Genomic DNA, 7,346 nt, shown 5'->3' with positions numbered 1-7,346 from the left:
CCAATCCAAGAAAGATTGTCGAATGCTCTACTTATATCGACAAATATGCCCATTACGTACTTTGATTCGGCCGATTTCACGCTGCTGACCGCTCTGCATATTGCGTCCTCCGTTGATCGTCCCTTTATGAAGCCATATTGATTGTCGGAGCACATTTCTAGACTTTCGTAAATTACCTTGAAACGTTGTACCATGATTCTTTCGTACACTTTCCCAACAACTGACAACAGTGAGATTGGCCTGTACGATTTAGGATCGCTCGGATCCTTTTCAGGGCTTTTGAGCAGCAGTTTTAAATCCGCCTGTTTCCATTGCTTTGGAAAGCTGTTTTTATCAAAGCATGTGTTGAAGAGTGAGTAAAGTGCGTTTTTGTGCTGCTTTCCAAACTATTTTTAATATTTCCGCTGTTATTTTATCCGGACCAGGAACTTTTTTCTTCTTTGTTCTTTTAATTGCTTCATCTATTTCGTCCATTCTTATTTCCTGTTCCATATTGTAGTTTAAGTATTTGCTATATCTGTTCTTTATGTTTTGTGAATCCTCTGCTTCTGTACTTTCCTCTCCATCCGGCATTAATGTTTCCAAAAGTCTCTTCGCCGATGAAGTCCAATCAGTTGTAAAATCGCTACCTAATTTAATCGTACTTAGGATATTACTATTTTTAATCTTTCCCATCATTAGCTTATATGCCAGTCCCCAAGGGTTTTTCGTAGTGTTCCGGTTCACGAAATCATTCCACGAGTCCTTTTTTTGCCTTTCCAATCTCTCTCTTGTAGTCCCTTCTTAGTCTGCAGTATATATCAAAACTGTATTCATACGCCTTTTCATATTTAAGTTTCCTGTACCGTTTACAGCTTCTACGAGATGCCGCCAATCTTTTCTTTAAGTTGGTCAGTTGTTCGCTCTACCACGGTACTGTTTTCCTAGACAGAGGTCTTCTCCTACTTATATTGCTACTGCATATAAGATCAATCTTTCTATTAAATAGATTAACGGCGTTCTCCGGACTTGTATTTGTGATTTCTTTACAAAAGGTCCCATTGAGTTCTGATTTAATAACATCGCCAAACTGATCCCAATTGACCTTCTTTAAGTTATAGAGTTGTCCTGTGATTACCTGATTTGTTTCTGAATTTTTATTGTTGTTATGTTCAAAGTATATACAATTATGGTCTGAGGAAGTCATTTTCGGGAAGACCTTCCAATCATTAATATCCTTCAGGACTCCACTATTCACCACAGTCAAGTCTATATTGGCCTCTCCTATTATAGTAGAGAACGTTGGTTCGTTTCCAGGCTGATTCAAAATGTATACATTTTTATTATTTATTAGGAAATTCCTCGAGTAATTCGCCTTTTCGCGTCGTTCTCTTTGCAGTACCAAGTTTTGGAGTGAGCAATGGAGTCCATTGATATGATCATGTCGTGGCTTTGAAACGTTTCTATTATAGTCTCCAACTTATTAATAAAATAGTTTAGCTCCAATGGAAAATTGACAATAAACTGATACCAAATATAAGTTTACTTCATTATGTACTATATGTGCGCAAGCTATATGTTTCGTCCGTAAACTGTTCGATTTTTGTGACAGTTATTTCCTGATTATATACAACTATAGCAAGCTTTTGTATCTGTCACCTTATTACTTTGTGTTTGCGCGTACGCTCGATTGCTGACGTTGAACGCTCACGCACGAAGCTACGGATCCTGACAATCGGGTTGTAAATCCGATCGTCGATATCCGTCTCGTGTATAGATTGCACAGGAAGATTCAAAGTGGACTGTATCTTAAGGAGGGTGGACGCGCTCCGATTGGTTTGGTGCGCAGGATGGGTAACGATTTAAGCCCACGTGCCGAATCGAGAACCAGAATACGGAATTATATGCACAAATTACACAAAAAACAATCCATTTATTAACTAAATTTGTCCGAGAGTCCAATGTACATAACGCAAAATTAATTTGAAACCTTTACATAAAATCTTTATCTATTAACGAATAAAATAGTCACCGCGAAAACACGTACGACGTGGTTGTTAAGCAGTCCGAAATGTCTCACTATATGGTATCTAGCATGTGTTGCATGGACACCACCGAAAAAACTATTTGTTGCATAACAATTGCTAGTTACGATGAACACGCTCGAAACTCGTGTATCGAATCGTTCGAAATCTCACATTAAGATTTCGTACACGTTGCCGATTGCGGCGAATGCGATATTAATCGCGAACCGAAATGTTTCAAATTAACATGAAGAATCACTGATCACATAAATGTTTACAGTGCGTTTGGAGCACCACGGGCTCGAAGGGATAAGGATGAAAAAAAGGAACGCAAAACACAATCACGACATCAGGTGATCAGTCCCAGATGACTGATCACGTGATCTGCGCGCTCCAACTCACGTGATCTACGCGGCCAAGCGAACACGCGCGAGCCTCATGTATACAATTATTACGTTCGTGGAAAACAATCGGACTTCGGCACCTTGATATTTCACATTGCGTGAATTCTGTCCCAAATCACTGAATTCCGCTTCGTAACAATGTTTTGAGCGCAATTTATGTCGCGTATATAACGGGGCACCTTGTTGCTACGTTAATTAGCGAATGTCAAAGTGAACGTATTTTCACCTTCACTTATCACTGAATCACAGCAGATATCCAATCTGATTATTTTTTTTATTAATCAAACGAACTACGAACAATTAGAATCGCGACGGAAAACCCACATGTGACTAATCTCAAAGCCGTGCCAGGAGCGAATGCCCCGGTCGAGGACGAGGCAGTTCATCCCATCCCCGATCGATTCGATAATCGAACGCTTGAAGCGCGGCGTGTAGGTTCAGTGCGTGCTGCCCCGTGCCGGATTAACTCAAAAAATTATAGAATTTCAAATTATCGACCTACTTCTTCATTCTCTTGAACAAATAATAAAGTTCTTGACCTGGGGTCAACTTACTTCTGAACATACCGCCCGCCTCGAAATAAAGATTTCGAAATGTCTTACAGTAACTAAAGAACTTACCCCAGGTTTGGGTTTTTTTTTGTTACATAAAGAAAAAAAAAAAAGAAAAAATAAAAACGTTAATCGCTTAATGATTTTTCGAGTGAGATTCAGTGATTACATATTGACCATGTCCATCAAATCCCAGCACTACTCTACTCACCACTTCCACTCACCCCCCTCCCCTCAGAAGATACAATACATAACCCAACATCTCATAATCCCCCATACTTACAGAAGAAACGAAATGCTCATTATTAATATACACAGCGCATTTTGGGTGATTACATGATTGAATTAACAATATTAAGACATAGATTCTACTAACACCTTACATTAACGCGGGCGCGAGTGGGTCTTGGGAGTAGTCAAGGATCATTGAGCACCCGCCCGCATTAACTAACTACGAAAAGCGAGGACATTAAGTTGTCCTAATTAGGCGAACGATTGAGACGTGTTGCATGGCGCATTATGGAGTTGGGTTTTCCGCAGTACCTGTCTTACGTTCCGCAGTTGATCGATTAAGTTAATACGATCAGGTAGTAGGCACAATTTAGTTATGGCGCTTGTATTGGACCGTCGCTTGTTTTTGTTTGTTGTTTTAAATGAGACGACTCGAGTTAACCCGTCCCAGAGCCCGGATGACAATGAATAACTCGCCCTAATCCCATTTACACGGTGGGAGAAGGGGGTTTTGAATCAAAACCATTGAGCCAACCTCGATCGGAGGCGTTTGCTCGACGCCACTTTGATACTTTGTTGAAGAGTATTGACATAATCTGACTGCCACTGCTTCCAAAAACGCTCCGTAATCTGTCTGAGTAATTGCCATCGCGACAATCTGTTTTCGTTCAATTGTAGAACGGAAGGTTTCCGGATTCGTAGTAATGGCAGTCCCAATCAAAAGGTGACCTGCGGTCAGGAACTCGTAGTCATCTGGAGTATCTTGAGTGGGAGAAAGCGGCCTTGGTTGAGGATAGCCTCAATTTTGCACAACACTGTCAGTGAACTCCTCAAATGTCAATGCGTGTGAGCTTACAATTCGACGAAGGTGGTGTTTTGACACTCTTCACTCCTGCCTCCCCATAGTCCTCCAAAATGAGGAGCATGAGGCGGGATGGATGAAACTCCACGTGATCCTATCTGTTGCGATTAAATGAGAAAATCCGTATTGCGTTGAGATCCCGATACCGCGGGGATAGCTCTTTATCGGCTCCTGTGAATGTTGTACCGTTATCCGAATACATAACTGCTGGCAAACCTCGTCTGGCGCAAATCGTTGTGAAATGCGTTCACAAATGCTGGCGTTGAATAATCGCTGACCAACTCGAGAATTGAATGGCTCGAGTTGCCAAACATATGAAAACGGCTATGTAAGCCTTTCGTGAGGTGTTCCTCGACCAGCAGAGGCTCGAATGAGCACTGGACCGGCATAATCGATGCCGCTGTGCAAAAACGCCCTCGTTGGCGTTGAGACTCGAGTTGATGGGAGTTGACCCATTAACTGATTGGCTACCTGAGCTCTTTCTCGCGTGCATCGAACGCACCTGTAGATAACTGATTTAACTAAAGGCCTAGATTTATAATCCAAAATTCTTGGCGAATTTTATTTTAGACAGGGTAGACTGAAGACCGGCGTGCAGCGAGGCTATGTGCCGTGTAGCGAATGAGCATTGTAGTAATTGGATGATCAGCTAGTAGAACTGGATGTTTGGATTGAAATGGTAGATGAGAATGCTCCATCTTCCAACCAACGCGGAGTAGACCATTTGCGGTCTAGGAATGGATTTAATGATATCAGAGCGCTGTTTCTTGATAACCTCTTGTTTGACTTGAGTAAGTAAAGTTCTTGCTTGAACACCTCTGCTTGAATCATATGCAACCAAAAGTTACGAGACTGCATGTACTCAAATGCTGTAATGGCGTGGGACCGGACGTGATCTTTGTATCTGCCGCGTGCTTCCGTTGACATTTGTTTATGAATCGTATATATATGCAGTGACGCGTATCAATTTTGGCCACCATGAATACCGTGGCAGCAAGACTCCAGTCTTCACGAGTACTGTTTTGATGAGGCTTCACATGCCTTCAGCTTCAGTTCCAACTGAGTTTCGTGGTGCCTGATAGAATTTGATGAGGCCACTCATAGAATGAAGATGCAACCATGAAGGCCCATGCCACCATAGGTTGATGGATATCAAATCTCGGCCGAGTAATCCGCGCGAAGCACAGTTCTGCGGGGTTTTCACTGGTGTTTACGTGATGCCAACTACCGGTTGGTAATCGTGTCTGAATTTTCGGCTACTCTATGAGCTACGAAAGTTTTCCAATTTGAGGGGTGCTTCTGGAGCCATGCGAGAAAACTACCCAGTGGAGTCTGTCCAAACAATAAATCGAAAGGCGCTTCTTTAAATGGAAGTCATGACTGCTGATATTCAAGTCAATCAAGCGAATAGCAGACGGGCAGCAGAAAGTTCGAGGGAGGGGAACCGTCATGGTTTAAGAGGGACGCGACTTTACTTTAGACTGCCCAGCAATGAGCGAGACCGTAATTTTCCAGAGGAGTGATTGTCACGCGTTAAAAACACCAATGCTGCGTAAGCGATTGTGGATGCGTCCGCGCGAACCCGTGTAGTGTAATGTTTTGTAATTCCACAGTTGCCTTCCGACTCAAACCTGTCCAGCGACTCAGTTTATTTTTCGTAGATAGGGTAATGACTCGTAGATAGACGTCCAGGATGATAAGATTTCGTCCGGAATAATGTCGTCCCTCCGATACGGTGCTCGCCATAATTGCTGCATGAGAGTTTCGCCTTTAAAATCGCAGGTGTGACCCACCCGAGCGGGTCGAATTAATCTTGCTATTGTTGATAGAATTGCTCGTTGGTGGTAGGAACAGTTTCAGATAATGTAATTTGAAACTGAAAGCAGTCAATGTTCGGGTTCCAGACAATACCGAGATTTTAGACTGTCATCAGTCTCCAAATTTTTTGCGTAAGCCAATCCACTGATTGTCAGGCTGAATATCTGAAGCAATTCTGAGTGGTTACTGGCCCATTTCCGGAGATCGAACCACCACGGTACGGTTCAGCAAATTACAAAGTTGAGTGCGAGCTTGCTTTAAACAGTGTGATATCGTCTGCCACCAAATAATACATCATCGACGTAGATGTTTTCTCTTAGGATGGGAGAGGCTAACGGAAAATGAATCTCCCTCGTCACAGTTCAATTGTTGGATTACTCGAAGAGCAAGAAACGGTGCTGACGCAGTGCCGTAAGTAACGGTAAGGAGTTGAATTCCTGTATAGTTGAGTTGTCGGTCGACCCACAGTATCCGTGGTAGTCTCTATCTCTAGGATCGATTAATATTTGGCGATACATTTTAGCGATGTCCGCAGAATATACATATTTATATTGCCTCCAGCGCAATATAACTGCTTGTAGATCGGACTGCAATTTTGGGCCGGTGTACATGTGAAAGTTGAGAGACGTTCCATTGGATGTGAGGCAGGAGGCGTCGAACACGACTCTTAAACGGGTTGTCGAACTGTCTCCTTGATGACTGGATGATGAGATGAGGTTATATAGGGTCGCTTGGAACATATTGATGCAAAGCTGGGCAGCGACTTGCGTATATGATTTTAATGGATAATATTCGCGCATGAAAGTCCAAATATTATTGTTGCAAGTGTGGGTTGACAGCAAATTTACGCAATATTTTTAGCGACGAAAGTCGGCGTTCACTATGCTGCAAGAGTAGCCTATTTTAATAGGGGGCCCTCTTTTAAAAGGGAAGTCGCACGAATATCTGCATCCTGTGTTCTAGATGCGTGCGTTTGAAAAGTGATCCTGCATTTGTTATCTTCTATGGACGCATGAACCTGTTGAGGCGTTCTTCAACCTCCCAAAATTAATTAATTGCCGCATTCCAAGGAGCAGCAGCTGAGCAACTGCATGATACATTTGTTGTGAACTGCGGGTAATGTGGGCGCAGTGGGTTGGGCTACGACATGCATGAAACAAAAAGTAGAGCGACTACATGGGTGTTTGGTATCGACATGAGTTAGGGGGGATTGAGAGGTCCGAATAAATCCACCAGAAGGCGATGTTTATAGAGTTGGCTTGATCCTATGGGAGCCTCCATTCCTTTAGGGAGCGTATTTTTTAAATTTTTAAGATGCCAAAATTAAAAAATTATTAGCGTTATTAGCGCATAGTTCGCTCCACACTATTATCAACGTAATATTATTTAATATTTGCAATATATATATATATATTATATAATTTTAAAATTTAAATATAGTAATAATACAACAAAATAATATATATATATATATTAT

The sequence above is a fragment of the Nylanderia fulva genome, unplaced genomic scaffold (assembly GCF_048542155.1).
Source record: "Nylanderia fulva isolate GAGA-0341 unplaced genomic scaffold, ASM4854215v1 Scaffold426, whole genome shotgun sequence".
In the NCBI taxonomy this organism is placed as follows: Eukaryota; Metazoa; Arthropoda; class Insecta; order Hymenoptera; family Formicidae; genus Nylanderia; species Nylanderia fulva.
This window is presented reverse-complemented; position numbering follows the sequence as displayed.